General features: G+C 44.1%; 1 protein-coding gene across 1 annotated transcript in view; it reads left to right on the forward strand.

The window, feature by feature from the left end:
• Positions 1-13731: 13731 nt before the first annotated feature.
• The window catches only part of CCDC92 (coiled-coil domain containing 92), a 49160-nt gene continuing 37797 nt past the window's right edge, over positions 13732-25094 (forward strand). Inside the window, exon 1 of the mRNA XM_071763052.1 lies at positions 13732-13797. The gene's annotated coding sequence lies outside the window, so the exon portion shown is untranslated. The remainder of the gene's footprint in view (positions 13798-25094) is intronic.

Genomic DNA, 25094 nt, shown 5'->3' on the forward strand with positions numbered 1-25094 from the left:
TTGGTTCCAGCATCTTTGATGCTGTTTTTCTCCTTTGCACCATACTCTGTTTTCCAGGATCTTTCACCTTCTTTTCTCAGACTGTAGACTTGCAGTGATGGTCCCAACCTCCTCTACTGTCCACTTCTAAGTAGATTGGATATGAACCTCTATGAAACACCAACAGCTGTAGCACATCTCTGCACCTACCCTCCCTCATCTCTTGTCTTGGCAGGCCCCTCACTTTACAAATCTGACCATTCCTTGCAGGTTGTTTCATTCTCCAGCATCTCCCTGATGTTCTTTCTACGGTTTCTAAGCTGAGCTGAAGATCTGGAGAAATGCCAGATTAGCTGTGCCAGTAACAACTCTTGCTGCCTGAGCTTGTTTTTGACATCTATTCCAGAAAGCAAAACTGTTTTTCCTTCAGAATCTATCACATTACTCCAAATAGCCACATCCTTTCAAAACATGCTCCTGTGCTGTTCATACTCTCCTCTGGAAACCACTCTGTTCAGCTGGTGTTTTTCATGGTCATATCCAATTCCTCACTTCCTGATTTCTGCTCCTTGCTCACAGCTACTCTCTTCTACAGCAGGAAAATGGCCAGCAGCTTCATACTGCCAAACATAACCTGCAAATCAGCCATGGAACCATACAAATAGATACACAGATGTCAGGAACATCTGCAGGGAACAGTGCTCTTCCTCCAGTGAGACTCATCTCTGGTTTTTGTGCAATGAATGACCTGCTGAAGGATGTGGATCAAGATTCCAAGGTTATTCCACCCTTTGCAAAAGGTACCCACAGAATCTTGGATAAAGCATTGAACCTCCCTGTCACACTTTACCTTCTGAAGTACAAAGTGTGCTGCTGCCTTTTGTCTGTGGGGACAATGGAGTCTTCAGTGCAAGCACTCTGTGGAGAGGCACAGACAAGCCCCAGATTGTGGAGATTGGTATTACACTCACATTTATTGAAAATGTAATTAGAAATGTGCATCTTAACAAGTCACAAAATACATATTTGAACCATTCTCCTCCAGAGGGACAAACTAGGGAATGTAATCAAGTATTTGGTAGAAAAAATAATCAATGCCTGCTCAAAAACTTCTGAACCATATTCATTTGATAACATATTGAAAAAATCATAAATATTGCAGAAATTCACAGAACTGGAAGCTTTGAAACTTCTTATGAATTACAGCAGTACTATAACATGGATTTATATGAATGTTTTTTTAGTGCTTGAAAAAACTACCTGTCCTGAAATGAAACACATGAAATTAATCTGTTCCAATTCCTTTTGCAAGGAATTCTCTTACAAGCTGGAAACGTAACTTATCTGTATCTGATCAAGTGCCAATAATGATAATCTTTAAGCAAGAACTTACTCAAATTCCTGGCATGGTTTAGTTTCAAGATAACCAAGTACAGATTTCCAGGGTGTTTCTGTATGTGGTGTATATTTATGAGAGATGACCTGGTCATTCAGAATTTGGCTTCACACATGAATTACTGGTGTTGGTGTTTACTTCTTAGTCATTTTCTTTCAGCTATGGGAAGATTATTGGCAATCTGTGGAGAAGGACTAGGACCTGGCAAGCATTACACCTGGATATGAGGATGTTCCCATGTCTTGGTTCTGGCAGAGAAGGAGGGTCTGGAATTAAACAGCTTGTAGTGCACATCAGGGTGTGCATTAGTGATCAGCTCCTTTGCTGGGTGCTCTACACTACAGCTTCAAATGATTCACTAACACCTTGAAGTCTCCAGCTAAGTCAGCAGGACAAGAGCTGTTTATACTTTTATCTTGCTGTTTTCTTTTTCTTTTCAATCTTAAAAAGAAACTACCCATGAGGAGCAGAGGGTAATGTGGGAGCCTTTCTGGTTCTGCACCTACTGGAATGGGTACAATCATTCATATTTTGCCCAAAACTCAGTGAAATAGCTGAATGTTTTCTAGACAGCTGCCATGTCTAATCACACTTATTTGTATTTAAATTTGGACGTATGGTTCCTATATCTGGAAAACTTCATGCCAGCTAATGGATACAACATTATTTTAAAATTGTGGACACAGGCAGAAACGCTGCTTGACATTAGACTGAATCTGAAACATGGTGACCCTATTTAGAGTTAATTATGACCCCTTGAGGAATGCTGGCATAAGAATCCCTGAAAATATCTGAGTATTTACAGAATTGGGATGTTAGTCCAAGGAACATTTATTGGGCTTGAAATAAGCCCACATACTTTTCCTTTTTTCTTTTTTCCTTTTTCTTTTTTCTTTTTTCTTTTTTCCTTTTTCTCTTTTCTTTTTTCTTTTTTCTTTTTGAGTTTGAGATGAACAAATATAATTGAATTGGCAAAGCATTCTCTCTGACATTGATTTTTACAACAACTTTACCTTTTAGGCAAAGTCTCACATGTTACTGATTTGAAAATGCATTATGAATGTTTTAAGACCTGGTTTCCATCAGCTCTGGGGAAGGGAAAGAACAATAGTCAGAATTAGTACAGTGTAAAGTACAGGTCAGGAGAAGAACAGTTCATAGGATGTCTTCCTGCTTTTAAACTCAGCATTGGCAGTATGCTTCTAGAGATTGTTCCTCTTGACTTATTACTCTTTGCAATTATGCAGCACAGATGTTTGCTCAACCTCTGTCTTCATCCCAGCAAGAGTGGCATCCATGTGGGTGTGTGGACCTCACCTGCAGCATCTTTTGTGGTGGAAGAAAGAGTCAGCAGATGGAGAACTAATCCTCCCTGAGGATTTTTCCTTAAGCTCACTTGGGAAATTGGAGACCAGTACTCAAAGCTGAGGCGAGGCAAGGCCAAAATTCCTAGGTGACTTTGCAAAGAGGAACTGGTGCACTGACCTGCAATGTCTGTAAGAAGTACAGTGGAAAATGACACAACATGATCTGAGAAAAAACAGAGGGAAGCTGAGCAATACAGCTTCTCTAATTCACACATCTACCCAGATGCCCAGAAGCCAACCTAAGTTCAAAAGGCTGCAGTGGGTTTTTTTAAGCTGAATAGTTCTTCACATTAGGGACCATGGTAATTAATTGCTTCAGCAGAGAATGGCATGTACTGCACCACACTGCTTGCAGAAGGTTGCTGATGCCCAGAAGCAAAGATAACTCTACCTTCCCCTCTCTTCTCCAGCCTTTCCCTTGAGAATCTGCATCAGTCCATTAGATCTCAAAACTGTTTCCAAAAAATGTGGCTAAAACAGCATTTTTTTGGCGGTAACAAAAATAAATGGGGCTCAAAAGAAAAGCAGTTTACCTAGGAAACTCTTAGAGCTCGAAACATCAGCATATCTCAGCTTTCTTGGGATTATTTTTTAATTTTCATTCTGCATTTTTTAAATGGCATGGATTCAGTCTCTGTAGATGGGCCATGACAGCTCACATCTAGTTTTATGGTTAAGGAAAGAGCTATTGAAGCAATACACTCAGCACAGCTGACTGGAGTAAATAAAAGAGGATTTGAAGGAAGCCTTGTTTTCTCCTAGATGGATGGGTCCACCTTTTGGGCTATTGCAGTTGCCCTGGAGTCAGCAGTGAAGTGACACGAGGGGGAACAGCAGTCTGTGTGTTTCTGCATGAACTGAGCTTGCTTGTTCTTTGTCCATCATGACTTTAGTTTGGTGAGAACCTGGGTCTTAAAAAGCAGCAACTCTTCTGTGCCCAGTCAGCAGCAGAGAAAGCCATCAGGCTGAGCCTTAGGACTTACCACTGGATAAATCTTTTCAGGCCTTGGACTCAGAGATTGTACAGAATGATTCTGCGTGGAGCAGTTGTCAAACATGAGCTTCTTTGTTCTCACAAGCCCACCAGAAAGGATGAGGGAAACAGTAGGAGAAAGCTGTGTGTCCAAATGGGAATAAGTGGGAGGTGTTGAGGGTTCGAAACCAGCAGCAAATCCTGCCTCAGTGTAAATGAACTGCCAAACTCCTGTGGAACCCCAAGATTTTGGAGGTTGAGGACTTGTGTTTCTCTGCTCCAACCTTCTGAGTGCAATGCAACCATAAAAATTCTCTGTGGAGATGTGTGAAAAAAGAAAGTCCCAATCACCTTTTGCAGTGATGGGACACCCAGAGAGTGCAACCAGATGAGTTTGTGGGAATGCAGGAGGGATCCAACCTCTCAGGGTGATGTGGTGAGCAAAGGCCTACAAGCATCAGTTGATTGCTCCTCATCTTTGCCAGGTGCACGCGAGATTCCCACAGAGCATCTGGTGGGCTGTAACCAGCTGATAATGGAAGGTAAGACACAGACCTTAAAAAAAAATACCACAGTTTCATTTGTTGCCTTTGTTCTCCTTGTTCTGACCATACACCAGGTCTTTCAGGCCCCTGTTTTCTTTCAAAGCCTGTATTGATCACAGCTGTGAAGTTATTGTCCTAGAAGGGGATTTTCCCAGGCAGTGGGAAATTTATTTTCTTAGGCACCTCATTGTCACTTCATATTCTTGGGAACTACTTAGAAGTGGGATCTGTTAGCTTTATGGCAAATCCCTTTATTTACATGGAGGGATGGCAGTTCTCCGTTTATCCCAGTAAAACATTTCAGGAACAGCCTGCAAACATCAGTGCTGGTGCGAGGTTTGATCCAAACCCAACCCTGGGGCTGTTTCTCTCCCAGCTCTCAGTCCTGGGATCACTTCCTATGGATGCAGTCCCCACCTTGGCTTTTACCTCGTCTCCTTGCTCCAGCCAGATCCCTGCCTCTCTATAAAACCCAAGCAAAGACAAGATAGGTGTTTTGTTTTGTTTTTTTCTAATGCCTCTGTGCCCTAAAGCAGCCCAGCTGGGTCTTGTTCAGCTGATTTGTGCTTTTCAGAGAAGCTTCTGGAGCAGCCTCTGGTGGGCACTCCTACAGCAAAGCTCTGGGTGCTCTCCCCATCCAGGGAGGGCAGGGGCTTACACTTTGCTCACAAAAAGCTCATGAAGAAATACAGGCAGAACTTGGTTTGGGCATGCAGTGATGTCTTTATTTTCTGTCACAAATTATTTTTTAAAAGCCTGTGTCACCTGAAGCCTCTGGCAGAGGCCCAGCAAGGACAGCGTTTCCCACCCTCGGGAGGCAGCTCCGCTCCACCTCAGGGCTCCTGTCCCCCAGGTCTGAGGCAAAAAAGTCAACAGGAGCTGGGTTCCTGCCTGGAAGGTACTTGGCTGTGTGTTGTTTGTTTAAAAACTTGAGTTTGAAGGGGAATCTCTTCTTAGCTACTGCTTTAAAGGCCTTTATTTAATAGCTGAGGTGCTTCTGGGTGTTTTGGGGTTGATGGAAACGGTCTAGGCGCAGCAGGAGAGAAGCTGATGGTAAGAGTCACCCTGGAGCCCATGTTTCTTGGTGCTAACCAGACTGCAGCTTTCTCACAGCTCCTCACAAAATACTGGGCTTAACCAGGCTCCATCTCTGTGCTGTGAGAGGGGCAAATCGTGTCACTAAATGGCATTAAAAATTCCAGAAGTAAGAGACCTAATAAGTTAGAAGAGTCGAACAACGGGTGACTAATCCTCCTGGAGTTTGTGTGATGTTTGAGAACACCTAAGGCTGAGTTGGTCATTTAGTAATACTTTTTTCTCCACTAGAAGATAGCTCTGTGAAGAGACACAGGGGAAATGTCTGACAGATGTGCATGATGGAGAGAAGCTCTTCCTTGATAAGTGAACTTGGCAGAGAGTGGTGGGTGTCCTCATTGTGGCTGTTCCTGGGGAAGGTTAAGTTTCTCTTTGGTTCCTACGACTCGCTAGCTACTGAGTCTGCTCTCTGCATTTCTGCTCAGAGCATTTGGCTCAGCACTGAGAGAATGCATCTGCTGTTCATGGAAATTGTGTTTCTGAGTGACTACCAAGGAGGGACAAGGAAGGAGTTTTCCAAACTCTGTTAGTATTTCAGTGCGTGAGCTGGAGCAAAACAGGCTGCCTCTCTGCACTTCGATTGATTACTCTTGAATAAAGTGGACTCTTAATGCTTGCCCACGGGGGTGTTAAAAATGTAAAAAGTATTTGTAAATTGAAAGGCTTGAATGAAAGGCTCTGGTATGTGTAATTGTAGAGTATCATGTTAAGTAGGAAGGCAAATTGTCAGGGGAGTTCCTGGCGTTACGTGGAGCCTAGCTTGTCTCAATTAAATAGATTTAATAAGCTCTGCTAGAATTGAAGAAAGTTTGCATTTAAACATATTTATTTGAATTTACATAAGCATACATCAAAGAGAAAATCATCCAGGTTCTTGGTTACTTCAGTCTAGTTTTTGATAGTTAATACTTCATCCCTTCCACCATATCATAAAGTTTCTTTTCATGGTCTCAGAAGAACATAAGGAATTGAGTGAGCTTGTTATGTTGTGTGACTGTCTGGAGGTTCGAGGTAGAGCTCTGTCTGTGTTTCAATGGTTTTTCCATGTTTGTGTTATGTCTGACACTCTAGTACCTTTAGAAAGACAAATGAGGAAGCCTGACAAAACAGTGATACACACTTGGCCTTACCTTTCAGGACTAAGCAATGATCTTGACTAAGGCAGAAGAAACTGCCACTGTCTCTTTCTCTGGCTGAGAAATGACTGGAGGCCCATAATTTAATCTTAAAGTGTCTCAGTTTCTCAGCTAATAAAATGGAGCTGCTCATCCTGCTCCCCTCTACTTACAAAAAGCTTTATCCCTCCTGGCAGTATTAATTTCAGAACCAACCCTTATCACAGCCAGCTTGTACATCTTGGGTGATGTGGTCTCATCCAGAAAGCCAAGAGGAGCCTTTGGCAATTGCAGTTAGAACTTTAAGGCCCGTCTGTGGTCAGAAACAAGAGGGTGTTTTGTTAATACAAGCTACAGCCAATTCTGCCAGCTGTTTCCACACTTTAGCAAGTGTTTCCTACTCAAATAGAGAAAATGGTTGATGGGAACTGAACCAGATACAGCCATTCTAGCTAATAGGGAAGAGTTACACCCACAGAGAAGTTGGAAAAGACTTTAGATGTCTCCAATGCAGCATGCACCAAACTGCCAGATGTTTAGGATCCCTTAAGTCATCCAACAGACCTTTTCAAGGCGATGTGACTCTAGAGTATCATGGCTCTTCTGAAAAAAACATTAAAGGGAACTAATTTTAGCTTTGAATTATGAGATTTTTCTCCAGCAGAAGGTGCCCCTGAGGACATCAGGGTAGCTTATTTCCAAAATGTTGCCTTTGTATATTTTTAATGGGTCATCTGGATGAAGCTCTAATGGCTGGTTAAGACTGTCTGATTTATAGCAACAGCTGTTCACTGTTGTAGATGGGGAGATTCTTGGAGATACAGAACACATTCATGAACTTGATATTCCACACCAAGGGTCAGGTTTTCTTGCCTTGTTTTTACACAGGTGTAAATCCAGATAGGCTCCTGTGAAGTCAATGAAATTGCTCTGTGAAAGGCATGGAAATAGGAGTTGCAGGAAATGGTAGACCAATTATTTCTTTCTCCAGTAGACTGAATTTTAGAACCCACAGCAATTGGAAGTGATTAGGATTGAGAAATGAACCTAAGTAGTGACAGCATGTTTCTTCTGAGTGATGGGGAAAAATGCTGATTCTTGCATGATGCTTGGGGATCCATTTCTTCATACAGCTGTGAAAACTGGCAGTCAGTGAGTCATAAGATGGGAAAAAGAAAAATGAAAGAAGAACAAGAGAGCAGGTATCTTGGGTGTCCTGTTGCACCTCTTTAATATTTTAATCCCTGCATTTCAAAAGGTAGGGTTCCTACTGCTGAAATTCCCTACAAAAAAGGCTTTAACTTTCAGTATTTAAATTCTGGAAAAACAGTCGACTACTCTAGGGTTAAAAACAAGTAATTTAAAACTGCTTTCACACACTTGTGTTGACATATTTTTTCATCTTCAAATCTTCTTTTTTCAGGCAAAATGTATATAAAAAAGCATTTTCTTGTTTAGGTTTAACAGATATTTTTTTCTTTAAGAAGTGTTTTTAAAAAAAATGTTAAGTGCGTCCAGATCTTCCACAAGCTACAACCCAAGCTTATCTTTGGGGACTTGCTTATGCTTTCTTAAGACAAAGTGTGGTTGGAGCAGTAGTATCCAAATGAACAATCAAGGCCATATAACTTTATTATTACCAAATCTGCTGCATTTCACACATTGACACTCTCTTCACTTCCAGCTACTCAATCAACATGTATGTTTTAAATAAAATACTCTTAGAGCTGAGCTGTTGATGCCAACTCATCTAAAATGATGATGAAGTGTCCTCCGTACTCTACTAAATGGTATAAATAACGTTATTAATTCAGTATGCAATTGTCTGGCTTACTAAACTGAGCTTAATATTTAATATAACATGATGGAGCTCTACTTCCAGCTACTGGATGCCTTCCCTTAATTTACCTCTTCAGTCATCAGACTGCAATAGCTTTGCTTAAAATGTTGTTCCACCTGAAGTGCAGAGAGGAAATTCCCCACTAAAACTGAGGTAGAGATGAGACATGAGCAACTGGTTTGGGTTTTCATGGGAGGCTCACAGGGCTCCAGATCATGTTAAGAGTACAGATGTGGACCCCATTGGTGTCATGTCCTAAATGTGGTAATTCAGGCTTGCTCCTTAGTGCATGTAAATTTTTGTGGCACATTCAGCTTATGGTGGCCTCATGGTCCTGAGTCTCTCAAGAAGATGTCAAGAAGGAATTGACATTAATGTAAATTCCCAGAGGATCTGCTAGAAGTAGTGCTGTTGTTTTGGATGGGTATTTGTCTGGAACACTTAAAATGTGCAATCAAAAAGTGAAGTTAAATCCTAGATTTGGGCATTTTCCCTAATGAATATCAATGGGATTATTTCACCCTGGTATCTTTCACATGGAAAATTTATGCTGAAGCTCCTCATCCAATCCAGGGGTAGAAACAGGGTGATTTGTATGATTTCCCTGACCCTTCATCCAGATGACCCATTAAAAATATACAAAGAATTGGGGAAGTTCAAAATTCCATCTCAAATCACTGAGTGGAAGGTTTTTAAAAATGCCAGGAGGTTATTTTCAGAGGTGACCTGGATCTGCACAGAACTAGAAATGCAAAAGCAAAATACAGCTGGAGGTGTAAGTAGGAAAAGAACAGAGAAGACTTCTCAAGGGGATCTTTTTCTTGAAAACAGGAGGGGAATGAGATATCATTGCTTCAAATATCTGATGAACAAAGGAGGAAAGCATGAATCTGGGAGCTGGCAAGACAGACGGTACAGTGCCAGCATTAGTAGGATCCAAACCACTGGGCTTACTGCAGAAAAGGACTTTCCCACTGGTTATCCTGGAACCAGGCTGTGATATGTGTCAACTTTTGTGTCAAAACATGAGCGAACTTCTTTACTCTGTTGGACAGCTGTGTCTCTGCTCTCAATGCCATGTTTTTTCTTAATATGGTTCCACTAGAGCTTTTTTCTTTGGCAAGGGTATTTTAAATCTCTTAGGTAAGGGTCTTCATCCAGAGAAAGGAACTCTGAGATAGGTGGTTCTTCTGTATTATCTTATATTCATCACAGAAGATGTTAGAAAGCTGGCAGTTTGGCAGCAGGAGTCTGATCAAGCCTGAACTCATACAAAAATCTGTAGCTTCAGAAGGTTAGTGGAGGATTCCTGATCAAAATATATAAGGCTACTTCAGTCTAGCCCTTAACTGTGATTCAGATACACAGAAGCTGAAAGGAATACTGAAGTACCCCTTCCTTGAAGGGTCTTTTTCCTTTCTGCCTCAGGAGAGGCAAACAACATCTTGCCCTGGGTTACACAAATGCTTGCACATATGTTAGGATATGTAAGGAGATGGTATTAGCTTTTTGTTTCTCCCTATTGTAACAAAATGCATGTTCACAGCCACATCCTTTCCATTAAGTGAAAAAGTTCTTGGAAATCTGTTATGTTCCTAGGTGTACCAGAGAATCTGGTTTCCTCTGCTGTATTGCAATGTACCTGAACAGCACCAGTGTCTCAGAGGTACCTTTCTATTTCTGGTCTCTAAAACTCCAAGAAAACCTCCCCTGCAGCCAACAGTAAAAGATACAGAAATCCATCAGGTTTCCAATCCAGGGAGAACCTGAGAAGTCTGAGCATAATGCATTCTTTGCATGTGGCTTGTGTCTTGTAGCAGTTATACTCAACTCCGGAAAAAATAGTACCCATCATCCCAGCCAGCTTTCCACTACTCTTCTCATGTGCCCTTCTCTACTGCTGTCTGCATTTATAGCTCCAAAGTGCAGCCAGGGCCAGAACTGTTCCAGAAGTACAGTGTGTTTATGTATTGCTTTGGAAGGGAGATGGTAGAATGGTGCTGCAATTTTCTCAAGCATTGAGAGCTTTCCAGCAAGTTTGGGCTGGTCCCAGTGGCGAGGTCAAAGCATTGGCAGAGACAAATGCAAAAGATGTTTTGTGCCATTCATCAGTGAGTGTAGTTGGTCAGTTGTCTTCAAAGCATCAGCACTTCTGCAGACTGGAAACAACAAGGTTTTGTCTAGGAAACACACAAATGCTTTTTCATTTTGGCCTTTGTGAAAACCTTTTGAAGTCTTTCAGCTGAAAAACAGAAAGGTCCCCAGGCTTGGGAATGTGTATTGGTTGGTACTTAACAAGTACTGAGAACTAAGAAGTACAAGAAAGTCCTGAGATCTGTGCTAGGAGGGTGCAGTAGTAGATGAACATTCAGCAGCACATTGCTTTGAGCCCTCCCCTACAGTTCTCCAAAAGAAGCTTAATTTGTCTTCCCAACCACAAAGGAGAAAATGCACTGCTTCATGTTGCCTGTACTTTATAGTAACTTTACTGTAGTTGGTTAGGTTAATTCTTGACCCGGGATTTTCTTAATGCTCCCTGCTCTGTATTCTTCTCAGAGGAAAACCACCTGTTTTCCCAATCTGCTGCTCTGTCTACATTTAAGAGAGGGAAATATTGTGTGAAATCCCATTGCTATTCCGAACTGCTTCCCTGTATCAAGATGCCAGTTTTGCAATGGCCCAACCAGCTCATATCTATTGTAGGTACAGAAACTACAAGAAAGTCCCTGGAGTGACAATTTAATGAGAGCTCTTCTCTCATTAGGGTGGCAGTATAAGTGATTTGTACTCTGCTTTTTGTCAGCAGTCATAGTAATCTCCACTGAAAGGTGAGCAAGTGAAAATCCCAGGCCAACTGGGCTGAAAGGGCTTTTTCTACCTGCAGGGGACAAAAGGAGTAAGGGAAGTACTGGATAAACTGGAACTGAGGTGCTTTATAGGCTTCCTCACATAATAAAAACTTTCAGGCCTACTTAGAGGACAAGACATTGCACCACTAGATCCACAAGACATTGCACCACTAGATTGCAAAGCATCTCTAAGACATGGGGCTCTTTGACTCCATGCAAGCAACTTCTTTGAAGTTTGCTGCATTACAGTCTGGGCATGTGACAAAGCAAAGACATTGACCCATGGCACTATGGCACTACTGGGTTCTTCGGTCATCCTAAGAGCTGCAGGAATGAAAAGCTCTGTGCCATGGAGGTCACTGGAGTCCAGTTGGTTGTGTCAGCTTCTCAAATAACAGCAAGAACAGAAGAATACCCCATCGAAACTTCTTTACAAGGAAATACTTCAGATTCCAGATGTTTAGGATTTTTCTGCATATTTGTAAAGTTAAATTGTTTCTTTAGGACTTGGTCAGCACAGTGATCATTTCTAGAGTTTTGCTTTTAAACTGTATTTGAATTTTTGTGAAGGCTGCATGATTTGTGTGCTTGCTGATCACTCTCTCCACTAGACCCAGAAGCCTTTGTCACTGACAGGAGGCAATGAACTTGCAATAAATTAAGCTCACAATACATTGGTAGAGCTTTAAATGATTTGTGTTCAATATGGCTGAGCACTTTTGCCAGCATGGAGCAGCCAGACACGATTTCCCCCTGCACACAGACCTGGAGCATTAGCACAAATATGTTAATAAACCTCATTCCTTGCACAGCATTTCAAAAGTGTCCTTAATGCTATGGGAATTGCCCCCCCCCCCCCCCAGAAGGGGATGGTTCACACTTGATCAGCCCTGCTGGCTCCTGCAGGCACTGGTGGACTGGTTAAGCTGCGCAGTTCCCACTGCCCCAGTGCCCTTCTCTTGAGCTGGGGGGCAGTAGAACCAAGAGAAGATTGTTTCTTTGGTGGGGGAACTGGAGTGCAAAATGAAGAACTCACAGCCCTTGTCCAGCAGTACTGTATTCAGGAAGACTTCTCTCTCTGCAGGGGCTGGTGTGTTCCCTTTATCCACGCTCTGACGTGATCCTATATCCAGACACTTAAGAAGAAGAAAAAAAGAAACAAAACTGGAAGCTGCTATTTTTAAACTCTGCCTTTGGCTCTCTTTGCAGCACTCTGCTTTCCTCCCTGTGATTCAGTGTTCTTTTGAGAACTAGGCACCAGGGCCCTGCGGTTTCCTGGTACTTGGAACATAAAATCTCCTAATTCTTCTCTCACAGCAAGCTTCAGAGGCTGGGGAGTGATTGATATTTTCTATCGCTTCGTTAATAGTCATGGCACAGTAGTTTCCTAATCTGTTTTTGCATCACTTTTTATTTTGAATAATCTGTCTTCCAAATTTTCTCAGCCCTCCATGTCACACAAAGCAAATGCTGTTTGCTCCCCACCTGCCTTTTAACCATGAGTCGAGACCTTAAGGGATGTCTGAGAGCTGGGAAGCCAGGGGACCTGCCTCAAGGAGCTTCCTCATATTTGTTTTAGCAAGCCTGGCAAACATGCTGGGGATATGTCCCAGAGTGATCTATTGCTGGGGTAAATTAGGAGCAACTCCTGCAAGGAAAAGTCTCCTCCTATTGCTCTGGGAGTTGATACTGGCGCTCACAGTGGAAGTTTTGCAGTGCTGTCTGCAAGTGCAGAAGATAAAAGATTAAGCCATGCCCTAAGAACACCTGCAGTCTTGCAGGCAAAGGGGAAGAGAAGGGAAGGCAGAAGGTACTCGAGACTCAAACACCACTACAGCAGGCATTGGTCACTGGAAAAGACCACCTGTGGAGGGACAACAGGATTCATTTACTTGCCAACCACCATGGAGAATCTGTAGTGTCTCAACTGTTTCTCCATGCCCCTTACACACCTCTGACTGCCAATTCTAGTCCAGGGAATTACAAGTTTAAAATCTGGATATCAGACCCATTACTGGTGGTTAATGAGGTGCTCAGAGCACAGGGATTAAACAAATCCATGGCAGACAAAGGGGGCCAGGGCCAAGGGATGTCTCATGCTGACCATCCCTTTCCCCATCACATCTTCAGGGATGAAGCTATCCCAGAAAAAGACAGAAAATGGAATGAGACCCATTTGCCAAGAGGCTTGGGAAGAGGGACAAGGATCAGTTGTTGTGAGCTGACTCCTGGCTACCACACTGGTCGAGCTGTGTCTCCTCATTGCCTTGTAAACACCTGGAACATTTACCTGGGAATGAGCTGGCTTTCCCAGGTTAAACAACTCACTGTGCAGCTGGGACTCTCTGGCATGTCTGCAGCAATCCTGAACTCACTGGAAATTGCTTTTTCATTCAACCCAAGCTGGAAAAAGGCAGACAGGCTGTAGTCTAAACACCCCAAGAGTCTGTATTTGCTTTGTTCCTTATGTGTTCAGCACACTCCCCTCTCCCGTGATTTCAAACAATGTGTCTTTGTGCTTATCTTCTGGGTTTGGCAAGGCAGTTTTTACCTCTTGGTTTTTGTCTCAACAGGAGAAATTGCTGTCTAACTGATTCTTTGCAAACTTCTGACCAAACCCAGCCTAGTGCAACATATGGTAACTCAATCAATGCTTCATAAACTCAGACCCTCAACTATAGCTATTTATGGGTGGAAACTGGCATATCAATATTTCTCTTTAGTTACAAGGGTAATGAATTCTGGCTTTTGTTATTATGACATCTCAGTTTGGATTTCTCCAGCCCTTTCTTAGGTTATAATGCCTTTGACTTTACATTTGTTGCTTCTGGTGCCTAGCACAGTAGCTTAGCACTGTGGTGTGTCAGCAAGGGAAGAACCTCAGCCATACTACCCTTGCTCAAAAAAACACAGGCCCTTATTAATTATATTGAAGGAGAAAGTTTGTGCCCTGATGTTCCACATGGCAAAAGTGTGTAAGGATGTGGCTTTGGTTCATCCTATCTGTTACTGCTCTGACATATGCATTATTAGTCTTGTCATCTTCTGAAGAAAAAAAAGGGGTCAGACAGTAAAAAAATGATATGTGGGATGGCTTTGTTTAAGTTCTCTTGACTCTAGCCATCAGCACTTGACTGATGTAGTGGAGAATAGTTGGGACTTAATGCAGCCTCAGCAAGTGTGAGAGATGCACTGTACAGTGGTGGAGAGAAACTGTGCTGGCAGCCTCCATGCTAGTGCAGAGAGCAGCACTGACTGGTTTTGCTATGCCAGCATATTCCTCTCACTGTGGTTATGCAACTTTCAGCACAAGATGTTGCTCTGTGCTATGTTGTTGAACCACTAATTCCAGTATGAGTCTAGGATATAAAACTTCCCATAGTTGTTTGGATCATATGAATTTCCTCAGTGTATCTGCTTCTAGTATCTCAAAAATGGTTGTCATGCATTGCAGGGGTCACCTGAGATCTGGGTTGACTCTCTGAAAGGTGAAACCTTTGCTTGGAAGACTGACTTCTTGACTTCTTCCCTGAGGAAGTGCTTCCAGGCCTCTTTTGGGAGAGAGTTTCTGGGTTTGTGCTTCCATTAACAAAGGAGATACCCAGCCTGTTGGACTCCTCATCCATCACCTCCTGCTAGTACTGAATACACCATGCTTGTTATGCAAACATTTTTTACTACTTCCAGACACAAGGTCAGCTTTGAGTTTCCTCCTTCCTTTCAGCCTGTCTTTAGTTTGAAAATAGAAAAAACATGTTCAATGCTCTTGCTTTTGGTATTTTGTGTAGTTCTACACTCAGGTGATGACTGTAAATGTGTTGCTCTCACTTTGCATCTGATTTTTCCTAAGACTCCAGCTTTGGAGTCTTTCAGATGTCCCAGGATTTCTCAGGGATCTTTGGGTACAGGGAGAAAGAGGTTCAAGGGGAATGAATAGGATGGAGCAGAAAAGAGTCTATAAAAGTAGCAGTGTGGCTTGGAGCTCTCCTGACTGCAAGGGCCACCTGCTGCCAGGAGACACAAGGAACTCTGGACCAGGTGAAGTGAGGAGGGCTCACTTCCAAGGAAGCCTTATGTGTTACTTTGCATTAAAATGCATCCAAATGTCAATCCAAAAGCCATTTCTCCAAATTCTTCCTTGCTGCAGCCAAGAACATATCTAGAGGGAGATACTCAGATGCAGCTGTTCTGCTTGATAGCTTTCCTTGTTTTGACACAGCCCCTTGTAGGAATAACTCTAAGGACTGGATTGTTCTTCACCTCAGCCTTTCTTACACAGAGAGGAACTATAAGGAACTAATATAGTTCCTTATGCTACCATTACATGTTGGAGAACTCAGAGCAAGCCCAGAGGAGAAGGATTACCAGGAGAAAAGCAAGAAAGGTGGGCCCTTCCTTGCTCCCAGTTCAGCTTTCAAACTTTGTTTCCAGCATAAAATTCTGGGTGCATTTCTCTGAAGTGTGATGGAAAAAGAGACATGCCCAAACCCAGGAACTGTCATCTTAAATATATCTGTCAGGAAAAGAAAAATCTGATCCCCTCCCTTTTTCTCAAGGGTCAGGATATGCCAGGACAGCATTTAGCCTTTTCTGTTGAGACACTAACACCAAACATGAGGTGTCTCTTAAAAGCAGAATGTGGAATTATTAGAGACAAAACAAGACTCGGACATTGGCAAGGAAGCACTCTCCATGCCTGACTGAGTTAACATTTCCTAATTGCAACCAGAGAACTTACTCTGTGAAAGAGTTTAAAAACTTCACCTTTTTTCCCAAATCATAGTGATTTGCTCCTGTGAAAGCTATTTCCCTCATTGTTCACTCTTCAGAATAATTACTGCAGCATTTAAAATTTGTCTTCACTTCCTCTTTTTTCTTTTCTTTTTCTTTTTTGGTATGTGTCACCATTTCAACTTTGTAGCCATCCTGCTCCTGGATTAAACAAGCAGAGATGGTAAGACCTCTGCAGTGCTCAGAGTTGGGGCAGGGAAAGAGGTTACCCTGGCATGAACTTGCCTTTAATCCATGGCCTTCACCTTTCCTGTTAATCTATGGGCTTCTGCAGACAAGGAAATGTGTGCTGGGATCAAGATTCAGGTTTGCACTTGGGACAAAACCCTCCCCTCTAACTTTCACATTCCTGCATTTCTGAGTTCTGTCTAGTAGCAGAATTAGAACAAGCAAAAAAACCACAGGAAGGATGATGCAGAAAGCAAAAAGTAAGTGTTTATTAACTCTCTTACCAGATGCAGAGTGGTAGAAAACGTGTCCAGCCCAGATATATCTAGCCAAATTTAACTGAAGGTTATGAAGCTGCAGAGGTCCAGCAGAGATTTTCTTGATTACATGTCCAACACGTGCTCCTTCTGGGGTGTTTCCTATCTCTAATGTAGGGATTGCCTTACTGAACTCATCATTTTTGCCTTCCAACCACCCTAACTGTAATTCAGCAAGGTGAGTTAGCTAAAAAACTAACTAACTAGCTTATGTTTTAGAGGGTTAATTGTTTTTTAAATTTCAATTTGAATCTTGAGATTGAGCCCATCTTTCTGCCCATGGTGTTCACAGGTACCTTCCACCTGAAAGTTTGGTGTCTCTTGTGGTGTCTAGGGATGGTTCTGCCAAGTCTCTGTCAGTTTGGACTAAAGACCTCACTATTACATGTCCTAAAGTCTTCAATTTGTCCCCACAAGTTTCAATCTGTGCAAAGTCCTGAGTGTGGAAGTGTGTGGCAGTTTGTCCTAAAACAGGGATGGGCAGTTTCCCAGGCCTTGGTTTCAAAAGATAGCAAAACCAACATGCCCAGTTTAAGATGTCCCATCCCCACTGGTCTGTGTGCATGTTTATCTTTAACAAAGTGCTCTCCAAGGATCTTGGATAAGAACCAAAAGGAGAACTTTGAAAATTCACTCAGAGAATAATTATGTTTAACCTGTGCTGTCAGCTCCCCCATCTCATCTCAATAATAAATAAGCAGTCAACATTCTTAGAGTAACCTTTCACTATTCAGTACCAGGAGGTGAGGGGACATGTGCCTTCCCAGACATCAGGTATGCCTTGGTGGTGAGGGGAGTATTTGGTTTGGGTTTTAAACTTGACGGTAGCCGTGGGGGGATGAAGTTAAAATGCAATCATTCTGAGTCAAATGGTTAAGGCCTAGGAAAACAGATGTGAGGTGTGTGTCATGAGCCAAGATCAACCTCAGAAAACTCAAAAGATTAGTTCAACGAAAACTGGAGGGGTGGGGGAAATTATCCAGTCAGTGTTGTGATGGATGGGAGCAAGGAAATAGCTCAGAAAAGTCAAACAACGGAATTTGCAGCACAAAAATGTTAACTTTCTGGTGGCATTATTTCGTCACATATAGGAAATTCTTTCAATAGTATCTGAAAGGTATTAATTGCCATCTTTCTCTCACATTAAATAAGGAGACAGGCTTTTATTTTTCTGAACTGCTTCTGCACTCATCTCCAGAGCAAAATTGCCCTCCTGTTCAAAATCCTGAGCACACAGGGCTAATTTTTGTCTCCCCTACCAGAGAGGCAGTCCTGTTGCTATCCCCAGTGTTTGGTCTGGTTCTTACCATCCACCTGTTGAGTGCACAGAGTCCTGCTTGAAAACACAGCCCATGTCAGTTATTTCCTGCATGCTGCACTGTGTTCTGAAAGCTTTGCTCTTCAGCCGTGGATCAACAGTGTCCCCATGCCACAGGTCTCTTCTCAGCATAGGGAAGGTTGCCAGCTCCATCTTCTCTGGCTTCTAAGTTTCCTCCTGTGAGTGCTGCGTAGAAATTCATCAGCTTCAAGCCCTCACCAGCCAGGCTGCCCATATCCAAGCAGGCACTGGTTCTTCTGGCACTTTCCTGTTAGCACCACCCTGTCTCTGGCTGTGTTACCAGAACCACCTCCCACATCAAATTATCCCTCACTGGTCATCTCCTTGGATTAGCCAGGGCTGTTTTGAAAACCCCATAACACAACAAAATCTTGCTCCAGAGAACTCTCTAGGTTGTGAACAATATCCAGAAACATCTCAGAGGCCCTCACAGAAGGATGTATAAGCTCTCTGTAAAAGTCACCCATGGCAACTTCAGCTTCTGCATTACAAGTCCTGCTGTGTTTTCCATCCAGGCCCTTGGTTGTCATTGTTGACACCATGAGAGAAAGCTTCCACTGCTGTTCATGGGGAGAAGCCCCCAGTCTGAGCACCACATTTTCCTGGAATCTATGCAGGAATTGCAAATATAATTCTGTTTATTTCTCTAACACATCCACTGTAAGCTTTGAGCAGTTTTGCAAGGCTTCGCACAGCTAAACCAAGCCAAAGTCTCCCTGGCTAACAATCACCAATAATATTGAGCTGCTACTTAAACTCTGCTGTCCTTAGATGAATTGACAGCTCTTCCCAGGGAAGGATAACATCTTTGCTCTAAAACCACGAGGTGCCTGTTGTCTGCTCTCCCTTGCTTTTTATAAGCTTTTCAGAGAAGCAGGGGAAGGTGTTGATGTACTGTCCTGAGCCATTAATAGAGCTTGGGCTTTGGTGTGTATTCTTTAGTAATCAATTGTGTTTTGTTCCTCTCAATCTTGTGTTAGCTGTCATCATCCTCCAAATATTCTGTTTACTGAGGTGCAGAACTGCAGAAAAAGCTTTTTTTGATCTGAAACTAGAATTAAGACCCAACTTGATCTTTGCAGCTGGTGACTAACTCTGGGAGCAGTACAAAGTGGGGTTTGGTGGTTTGGTTCATATGGAGGTTTTTGTCTTGGGAGGAGAGGTTGCCAGGTTTGTGGATTTAAAAAAACAAAACAAAAAAAACAACATAAGAACATGGTATTTGGTAGAACTTGGGCTTCCAGCTCTAGCAAGGGACTTTTTGAGAGGCCATGGGGGCAAAGCACCTCTCAGCCTCAGCCGTAAGCACAATCCTGGTTGCTGCATCTTCTTGTCCCAGGTGAGAGGAGGAGAGATCCCTGTGCAGCTCTAAGCCTTGTGCTCCCAGGGCTCCAGGCAGGAGGCTCCTAGTGAGTCCTTGATCTCTGTGAGCTTTTACCCCAGAGAGAGCAGTAGTTAAATGCTGCAGCCTTAGAAATCCTTTGGACTTTACTGCAGGCTGTAAAACAGACTGGGCAGACACTGGCCTCTAGCTGTTTGTCTCCAGAGGTAAACCACTGCTCATGCAGTTTCTTGGGATGAAATTCCTTTCCTGTGCCAGAAAAGCAGCAGCTCCAGCCTACAGAAAGCTCATTTGCCATCCTTGTGCTGTGGGCTTATTTTCCACCACAGCAGCATCCAGCATCTGGCAGATGAGGCCCAGTGGACCCTGTAAAACCCCTCTGGCCCTTACCAGCACGTAAGACAAAAGAGCTGCATCTCTAATCGATGGCTCAGGCTCATATCTCCCTCTGAGGAAAACCATTACAAAAATATTTCCCAGATATTTGGCTGGGCATCTCACAAACCTATCCAGTTTCATGATGCTAATTTTTCCCATTGTCTAGACAGTTGCAAATCCAGACAGCATTATCAGGATGAACTTAGTGCATGCACACGTGCACACAAAAGCCCATTTTTCTGCCCATGGTGTTCACAGGTATGTTCTTACCCATGAGCTGCCTAGTGCTAAACTTCTGAGTTGCTCCGAAGTGACTAAAAACCTCTTGGGGTACCCATCCCCTGTCAGGACTGTTACTTGATTCAGTCAATACTGAACTGTGGAGGATCCAGACCCTTGCTGCCTGCCTTCTCCTGCACCCAGAAGAAAACCAAGCTGTGTTTAGAGCTGGATATTGCTGTGAGCCAAGCCTAGATGTCCCTCCTCAAGACAGTCTCCTGCCACAGTGCTGTTCCAAGGATGAAAATGTTCTTTCACAGTTTCCACGCTGGAAATGTTCATGGAAAGACATTCTGGGGCTGTGGGCATGGTGATGAGGTCCTGCTAATCTCTCCTGGTGATAAAGGTGATGAGGTCCTCATCAGGTCCTCCTGAGGACCTCCTGGTGATGAGGTCCTGCTAATCTCTCCTGGTGATAAAATGGTCTGTGGGCATTTGTTCCCTCTGCTTGGCTTGAAATGTTAAAAGCTGTGTAGAACAGCACGTTCTTGTTTCTGTATGTCAGGGGTGCCAGCCCACATTTTAAGGCTGGCTGTGGCACCTTCCACAGACTTTGGCATCATTGGGAGATATATTTGCAGCTCCTCTGTGATGCCAAGAGGCTAAAATACAATAGGAGCAGGAGTTGTGTTTACAAAGTAATAACTTCTAAATGAAGCTACTTGGCCAGCAGCAGCATTTATGCTCCTTTCTCTTTTCTAACTTGCAGAGCTCTTCTCTTTCTTTCCAGGGCCTCTTTCCATCTTCATGGCTTTCCTGCCCTCTGTAGTGGGGACAAGCCCCTGGTTTGCTGCTCTGTACCAGCAGCCTAGAGGCTCTGTGCCCATGTCTTTGGAGGGCAAAGAGTCACCCAAGTGAAATACAAAGGGCTTGACTTGTAGCCCTTTCCCTCCTTTTTTGGAGAGCTCAGGGAGAGGGGAAGGAACTGTCCCTGTGCTCATGGGATCAGCTCTTGATTGTGCACAGTGAATCCTTGTGATCAAGGCAGCAGTATTGTTCTGTTAAGAAGAATCCAGGACTTGTACAATTGCTTTGGTCTTTCCCTGGCTAGGACCTCAGGAAGCTGGGTGATGTGTTTCCAGGAGCCCCTGCTGGTTCCTGACAGCAGACAAAGGGAAGGAACTGATATAACCACAACACGTTGGGTTCATCTTCTGCTTCAGAGGTATCTGTTAGCAGAGCCTGGGAGCTGCGGGCAGAGAGAACCAAGTGAGACCTGAGCAGAGCTGAGATCATGTCCCAGACAGCCAGTCCATGTGGGAGTAGAGGAGGAGGAGGAGGAAGAGGGCAGTTCTAGTTCAAAACCTGTGAGGTTTTGCAGTGCAAGTACTGGGAAGGGAGAGCTGGAAAAGATCTCTTCCTCCAAGATAGCTGTGGTCTGCTCCCCAGCTGGGCTCTTGCTCTGTGTCTGTTCTAATCCATGTCTTCCCTCTACCAGCTGGCTTTGTTTTGCCAAGTCAGATCTGATCTCCTTAGTTTTTCCTGTGTGTTTTGCTCAGTTTCCAGGACTCCAAGTTTTCACCATCTAAGCTATACAACAAAGCATCCTACTTGCCCTCTTGTAACTGAAAAGAGGAAGTACTGTGGCTCTAATAATAGCAGACAGTCCTAAGAAGTCATCCAGTGCCAAAGTATTTTGCAGAAGGCTGGGTGCATCAGCAGTTTTACTGCCACAGCTCCTACTGTGAGAGCTGACTTAATGAAAACTGGAAGATTCAGCCCCATTTATGCCCATGAAACATACCCAGCTCTAGTGAGGTGGCCATGGCTGCCAGAACAGTGTGTAACATGAAAGGAGAGGGTGTTTCTGAAGCTCTACAGCAGAGCAAAACCCAAAAACTCAGTTAGATTTGATATTCCCTTTCATGTTTTCTTAAATACAACTCTGGGTCCATCCTTACTAACTCACAGAGCCAGAAGGTAGTGGCACTGGAGATAGTAAAATAAAGGCCCATGGAATCCAAAGGCTTGCAATTCCTTACTGACTGAAATGTAGGACCCTTCTCGAGTAAGCTAATGTACAAAAGATATAGACAGGCCAAGTTAATTCATACTTTGAATTCTGTATATGCTCAGGTATTGTATATGCTCAGTCTTCCTCATCACACAGTGCAGAAAGTTATCTGAGGTCAGTTACAACAAATTTAACTTAATCCTTAAATGTGGTATGCCTAGGAAACACACGTACTTAATTTTTCTGTTCTCCTCTAATGGGAGTAATGAGAGCAGAGAAATATTCTTAAATATTCTTGAAACAGCTCTCTGCAGGTGAGTCTCTGGACTTTGCAGTTCTGTGCTAAAGGTTTATCAACAGACCCTTCAGTCTGCATACTCAAGAGCCCTGCCTCCTGCTGATGGACACATTTGTGTGCTTTCATCTCTCTGAAGTCATTCCCAAGTAGGTTCCCTTTGGGCACCCTTACTAGACAGGGAGCAATCTGTGCACAGAGCTGCTAAGAAGGAGCTTTTGCACTGTAAGCCCATGCTTGAATGTACTTGAAATCACAGTAGCATCACAGAAACACAGCATCAGGCCCTGAGATGTGAGAGAGTTCTCCTACTCCAGTGGCAGCTGTCTGGTATTTACCCAAGACTGGTTGAAAAGGAGGGATGGAAACCTGAAGAAGTGGTTGACTGACAGGTGCCCAACAAAGGTGATCAGAAAGACAGGTCCAATGAAAGGAAGGCTTTTTTAGCAGGTGTGTAGAACCTCTGTTGAAAGACATTGTAATAACCATTTCTAAGACTAGTAATATCCATGAGGAAAAACCCTTTTGGCAGCAGCCTGGCCTTCTGCTTCCCATCAATTGTAGCTTTGTCTCTTTTGAAGCCCCCTGCTGCAAATGAGCAAACACCTGGCTGAGAAAAGATGAATGGAAAACATTGCCTGTGCTAGAGAGGTAATGGCAGATCCCATGCCAGGAGGAATAATAAACAGGAGATTATTGATATAACTGTGCTGGTCTCCAATAGGTTTTCCACCAGGCATGTAGAAGAACCTACAAAAGAGGCATTGTCTCTACTGTCACTGCAAGGGAAATGGGACAAATGAGTTGTGCTTTGCCTGGAATTCAGTGCAGGACAGATGGGTTTGTGTCTGGTGAGCAAAACTGATCAGTACCAACAGAATGAGGAGGCAGGGGGTGAGTAGTCACTGGGCTGGGGGTTCTGAGGTTCAAGATGGTGGTGTATTGTAGTGAAGTGTCCAACAGGCTGTTGTTCAGGAGCCAGGTTCCTTTTTTAAATCCTAAGTGATGCGCTCGGAATTGAACTACAGGTTGAGTCCAATGGCTTAAATACACCTTCCCAGAGCCCCAGTGCATGGCAGCTGCCTGTCCATTTGTCATCTGCAGCAAGGACTCTGTATCATGATGTTGTCCTGAGGAATATTCTGTCTCTAGGAGCTTCCCAGAAGCCTCTTCTGAGACCCCAGTGACAATCTCAATCTGATCAAATGGGGTGGGGAAGGGTGCATCCTGCCAATACCCCAACGTTTTGAGGATTTGCAGACAGGAGCACCTCTGCTCCAGCTTCTCCCTGTTTGCTTCCCTGGCTGCAGATAAAAAGGGCTTTGGTTTCAGTTCGACTGCCTGACTCTTGGAAACCTGAGGCAGACAGCAGCCTGCTCTTCCAGTGTGCTGTAGAAAAAAGAAAAGTGGGTGGGAGGAGGAGAAGAAGAACTATTTCCTGCAGGGAAACTCAATCCTTTCCAACTTAAAAATAGGAGGAAAACAAATTCCTGTGGGACCTGCTATAAAAGGTTTTGACAGTTGCCTACTCTCCACTCCACTTCCCAGAGCTCCCCATTTGCTGTCTTGGGAAGAGCCCTCTTGAATGTAAACACCGCTCTGCAGCCTTCAGTCCTGCTGCTGGGGAAGGTGGCTCTGCTTCATGGTGAGGGTCAGCTGTGGAGGAGTATAATGCACAGTGACAAGTAGCAAATCCCAGGATTAACTGTTCTTTGAGTGGAGCTACCATGCAACCAGGTTTTCCAGGCCTTTTTTCCTTCATGGAGATTTTGTCCGGACCATTATAAGGGTGCCCGGGATTTCTGAGCATTTTTGCAAGCTGTATCAAGCCAGGAGCCCCACAAGAAAGGTCACACAAGTTGCAGCCAGAGCTCCCATCTGTGCCTGTATCCCCTTATGGGGGTCCTCTAAGCTGTCAGCTATAGCCTGTGTGCATGGCAGTAGCAGGAGGGAGAGCTCTGGGCACAGATCATTAGGCTGGATTGCTTGATCAGCCTTAATTGCCTTTTAGCCACAGCCATCTCCCTGCTCATCCCTTCTGCCAGCCTTCTCTTCCCCTCTCTTACCACCCACCTTCTCCTTTCAGCATCACCACCTGATGCCAGCACTGAGTTGCAGTCTGCAGACCCCAGCACTGCTGCCTCCTGCCCCTTTGCTCTCTCCCTTCTAAGTCCTGCTCATCCCTTTGCTTGATTTGCTCACTCCTGCTCTCTGCTCCCCTCTCCCTTCCACATCCCCCCTTTTTCAACACTCAGCAATGACAGGGTAGGGCTGAAGGCAGCTGGAGGGGCAGGTTTTCTTGAAGCTTCTGTTCCTCTCCAGGGAAGAGAAAACAAAGCTTTAGGAGGCAGAAGAGATAGCCAGAAAGACTGCTTAAATAATGAGCCAGCAACGCTGGCAATGGCAGCCCCAGCAAGAACACTGCTGCCTGCAGTTCTCTGGCCCTGGGGTTGCTTTTGGACCTGATGTGGCCTGGCCCCATGACAGACATTGATTAGGGCTGTGCCATCCTCCTCTCTCCCACCAGCAGCCCATCCTGCTGTGATCCTGCTCTGATCCTGCTGTCTTGAGTCACTTCAGCTCCTGGCTGCAGTCTCTGCTGAAGGAGGGAAGGGCTCCCAACAGGAGTGATTCACCATGCCCCCCCCCAGCCTTTCATCTCCTTCCAGCCACATCACCTCAGGGCTGGAGCACTTGGGCAGAGCAGCTCCAGAGCTTTCCCATGGCCTGGCTGCAGAGCTGCTGTCTTCCTTGCTGACCTCCTTCAGACCTCCCAGGTTTGTGCTGTTAACCACTCACTGCATCCTTATAATTCTTCCCTTCTGAGTCAGTCGTCAACCTAAGCTGCTTCTGGTGCTGTCTGTAAGGGTTCAGAACTTGGCTGGAACAGGACCACATGTCACCCTCTGTCCCCTTGTGAGAGCTTTGACATCACTGTGCTCTGAAGTGTGATAAGCTGTTAAAGCCACACTGCTGGAGCCAATAAGCACAGCCAGGTAGTTTTCCAAAAGCAAGGGGGAGATTTAGCCTATGGGTTCAGGCAGCTTCTGTCTTGGGTAACCACATCATGCC

This window comes from Heliangelus exortis, chromosome 19 (genome assembly GCF_036169615.1).
Source record: "Heliangelus exortis chromosome 19, bHelExo1.hap1, whole genome shotgun sequence".
Classification (NCBI taxonomy): domain Eukaryota; kingdom Metazoa; phylum Chordata; class Aves; order Apodiformes; family Trochilidae; genus Heliangelus; species Heliangelus exortis.